The sequence below is a fragment of the Medicago sativa genome, chromosome 5 (genome assembly GCF_051527215.1).
Source record: "Medicago sativa cultivar Bolivia chromosome 5, Bolivia_mono, whole genome shotgun sequence".
In the NCBI taxonomy this organism is placed as follows: domain Eukaryota; kingdom Viridiplantae; phylum Streptophyta; class Magnoliopsida; order Fabales; family Fabaceae; genus Medicago; species Medicago sativa.
The window spans coordinates 44,078,820-44,083,575 of record NC_140753.1 but is presented as its reverse complement, the minus strand read 5'-3'; the positions used below and the strand labels follow the sequence as shown (position 1 = coordinate 44,083,575).

At 38.0% G+C, this 4,756-nt stretch overlaps 1 pseudogene; it reads left to right on the top strand.

Annotated features, from left to right (window-relative positions):
- Positions 1-343: 343 nt before the first annotated feature.
- On the top strand, positions 344-1,136 carry LOC146922324 (agamous-like MADS-box protein AGL62 pseudogene; annotated as a pseudogene).
- Positions 1,137-4,756: the final 3,620 nt, after the last annotated feature.

The following is a 4,756-nucleotide window of genomic DNA, read 5'->3' as shown; positions in this document are numbered from 1 at the left end:
GTATCTAAAAAGTGGAGTTTTGCTTATAATAGTGACCGGAGGGAGTACATTTTATTCAATACACTAATATATATACAAATTGACAAAAGAATTACATTTTTTTAACATTGAATCACATGCCATATAAGACATATTAAATGAGATTTTACGAGAATCTCTCAATCTAGTAAATATTTTAATGTAATAAAAAAGTAGATTTTGGAAAAGGACTGTGTATCGAAATTATACTCACAAAATTTGTCTATAAAATGACCCCTTCACACCCTATTACAATGTGCCATTTCTTAGTCAAATAACAAACACACCCAACCATATTTTTTCTCTCTCGTTTTGTGCTTTAGCCATGTCAAGCGGAAAGAAAACACAAGGTTGCAAAAAGATTGAGATGAAAAAGATGAGCAATGAAAGCAACTTGCAAGTGACTTTCTCGAAGCGCCGTAGTGGGCTCTTCAAGAAAGCTAGTGAGCTTTGCACCCTTTGTGGTGCATATATTGCTCTAATTATATTCTCACCTAGTGAGAAAGTATTTTCATTTGGTCATCCAAATGTTGAAACGATCATAGATCGTTATCTCTCTCAAGTTCCAGCCCAAAATGATGTCATCATGCAATTAATTGAGGATTACCGTAGAGCCAAGGTGCGCGAGCTCAATGGTATATTGACTGGTATGAAAGATGCAATCTGCATCGATAAGAACCGTGAGAATGAGCTAATCCAGGTGCGAAAGATAAATCAGGAACAGTTTTGGTGGACTCGTCCCATTTATGAGATGAATAAGGTCCAACTTGAATTATACAAGAAGGCTTTGGAGGATCTTCTGAAACTTGTTGCACAACATGCTGATGGGGTTGAAATGCAGGGTACTTCTACCCAAACCCTTCCATTTTATGTTGTAAATGGTTCATCCTCTAGCATTCCTCTTGAGCATCAGCCAAATCCTCAACAAGATTCAGCCTTTCCAGCAGAGTTTTTTCAGAACCCTATGTTGCAACCTTATTTGTTTGGTTTCAACAATATAGGAGAAGGTGGACATGGTCCCCATGGGTTCTTTTGATATGAGCCCTTAAATCCACCTTAAGATGCTCCTATTAATTATTTTTATAATTTTATGTTTCATAATGTTTTAAATTAATTCATTGAAGCACACAGACTTAACTAGTTTCATATATGTGATCTGGTTAGGACTGAATCATATTGGTGTTGTATTATGCAATATTTGAATAAAGAGCATCTTATTTATTTATATTTTCATATCTCTCCAAAAATCTTCGTTAATCGTTTTAATTTCAATGAATCTGTGTTATTACTTCGTTGTTTTTCAATCATCTAGTTAACAGTTTTAATAATTTGAACACAAGTCGTCATCATTCTTTCTCCAATCTTCATCATTCTTTCTCCGACGATCTTTGTTTGCATTTTATTGTAATTATAATGCATTATAGATCATCATGTTCAAAGGGTGTAAGACACTAAATATGTGTACCTCCACCATCCATCGTATTGTGGAAATCTAGCCACTTCCACTAGACTCGTCACCCTTTAGTATTACATATTTTACATTGAATTTTAACATTACGATGATGGGTGAAATTAAAGAGACTAATTAATTTCTAAAGGTTTCAATATATGTAAATTCTATTGTAAGTTCTATAAAGGTTTGTGTTTTTTTTTTTAATTTTTAACTTTTTATGAGGTGTGTTTTCCATAGTCTAAAATTTTATTCATTAAAAAACGACTTTAATATACAAATATGTAAATCTATACCATTTTGATAATTTAATCAATGATTTTTACTTATGGTTAAAAAAATCTATCCCAGTTTAGAAGACAATTAATCTATATGTACTATTAGAATTATTAGAATATCATTGTCATTATTAGAATATTATTGTTATTATTAGAATATAATTGTCATTAAATAGTCATGATTGTATAGCAAATATACAGAGAAACTGACATTGTATATGTATCATTGAAAATCAATAGAAAGGCAAGGCCTATCATTCCAATATGGTATCAGTAAGCATAGGTACTGATCCTAAACCCTAATTGTGCCGCCGTTCTCCTCACATAACCGGCTGCACAACCTTCTTCTTTCTCTCATCTCACCCACGCTGTTCTGATCAGCTTTCTTTCTCTCATCATGTCTGCTGCACAGTCATCTCCCTCCTCCTCTCCCAAATCTTCCTCCTCCTCTCCCAAAAACTCTGCAACCACGCAGAATACCAATCCTCCCATTCATCCCGCATTCACCATCTCTAACATCACCAATTTTATCAAAATTACCCTAAGTATTGAAAAGGGTCAATACAACACTTGGTCTGAACTCTTCAAAATCCATGCCCGTGTTCATCAAGTCATTGATCATATCATCCCATCTGAAACCACATCATCTCCTAATCTCAAAGACACCGATCCAAATCTTTGGGCACGTCTTGATGCTGTTGTCCTTCAATGGATTTATGGCACCATTTCTGATGACCTTCTTCACACCATCATTGAGCGGGATTCAACCGCGGAAAATGCGTGGAACAGATTGTTCAACATTTTCTATGACAATAAAAATTCGCGGGCTCTCTACCTAGAGCAAGAATTTTCTAATGTCCATATGGAACAATTTCCTGATGCATCCACCTATTGTCAACATCTCAAATCTCTGTCTGATCAACTCTCTAATGTTGGTGCTCCCGTGTCTAACGAAAGGCTTGTTCTTCAACTTATTTCTGGCCTAACAGATGCGTATGCTACGGTGGGTTCACAAATCCGTCATGGAGACACTCTTCCACCTTTTTACAAAGCTCGTTCTATGATTATCCTAGAAGAAACGGCCAAAGCAAAGAAAGCAGCAAATTCCATCAGCAACTCTGCTTTCGTATCATCTCTTGATGATAACGTAGCCTCAGCAACTCCCTCTCAGCAGCGCAACCACCGTAACAACAACAACAGTGGTGCTGGTCGCGGTGGCCGAAACAATGGTCGTGGTGGACGTGGCAGGGGTAGAAACAATGGTCGTGGTGGAGGTCGTTCCCAGCCTCAGCAACATCAGTGGCCTCAGTTTCCCTCTCAGCAGCCTCAGTGGACCACTCCCACATATCCCAGACAGCAGCAGCAGTGGGCATATCCATGGCAGCCATGGGCCACTCCACCGTGTCCATATCCGACAACTGGTGCTCCCCATCAACAAACAGGCATACTAGGTCCTAAACCTCAGCAAGCTCACATGGCAACTGCTCCACCTCATATGAACAGTCAGCAAGGCTCATCTTATTATGCTCCGACTGACATCCAAGCTGCTATGCATACTCTCTCCATCTCTCCTCCTGATGATCAATGGTATATGGACAGCGGGGCGACTTCTCATATGACGGGCAATGGAGGTAATCTCACATCTTATTTTAATATGAGTAATAATATTACTGTTGGAAGTGGTCATCATATTCCTGTAATTGGTTGTGGTAATGCATCTTTACCCAATTCCCTAACCTTAAACAATGTTTTGCATGCACCAAAACTTATCAAAAATCTTGTTTCTGTCAGAAAATTTACAATCGATAATCACGTTTCTGTTGAATTTGATTATCTTGGTTTTTCTGTGAAGGATTTCCAGACAGGAACGCTTTTAATGAGATGTAATAGTTCTGGCGACCTTTACCCTATTCCCACAAGACCAAACACAACAGCACTACCACCATCCGCCTTTGCTGCTTCATCTAATGAGTTATGGCATAGTCGTTTAGGACATCCAGGAGCTCCTATCTTAAATTCTCTTCATCGAAACAAACTTTTGCTATGTAATAAGTTTCGAAATGATTTCTTTTGTCACTCTTGTCCACTTGGGAAACAAATAAAATTACCTTTTTATAATTCATTGTCAGTTACTTGTATGCCTTTTGACATTGTTCATAGCGATCTTTGGACTTCTCCGGTATTAAGCTCCGGAGGGCATCGTTACTATGTCTTATTTCTTGATGATTTTACTAATTTTTTGTGGACTTTTCCAATCTCAAACAAATCACAAGTACATTCCATTTTTTTACAATTCCGTGCTCACGTTAAAACACAATTTGAACGTGAAATAAAATGTTTTCAATGTGACAATGGCAAGGAATACGATAATGCTCTTTTTCATAAGTTTTGTGAAAAAAATGGAATGTCTTTTCGATTCTCTTGTCCTCATACCTCCCCTCAAAATGGAAAAGCCGAAAGAAAAATTCGTACAATCAATAATATAATCCGAACCCTCCTTGCCCATGCTTCTATTCCACCAGTTTTCTGGCACCATGCTCTTCAAATGGCCACTTACCTACACAACATACTTCCAAACAAGAAACTCACTCTCCAGTCACCCACCAAAATTCTCTACCAAAAAGACCCGTCTTATTCACACCTCAGAGTATTTGGATGTCTTTGTTATCCATTAATTCCGTCCACCACTAGGAATAAACTCCAACCTCGGTCAACACCATGTGTCTTTCTAGGATATCCGTCTAACCATAGAGGTTATAAGTGCTATGAATTGTCAAGTCGTAAAATCATTATTTCTCGGCATGTCATTTTTGAGGAAAATATGTTTCCCTTTTCCACCATGAATGCTCCTACAACGACTGACTATAACTTTTTAGATGATGGCATAATCCCCCTACTTCCCTCACACTTGTACACCACATATCCACCAGCCCCCTCTCCCAACATAACCGCCACCCAATCACCATCACCAGCAGCCCAACAAACTCCTACCCCTCAAACCACGAACCAC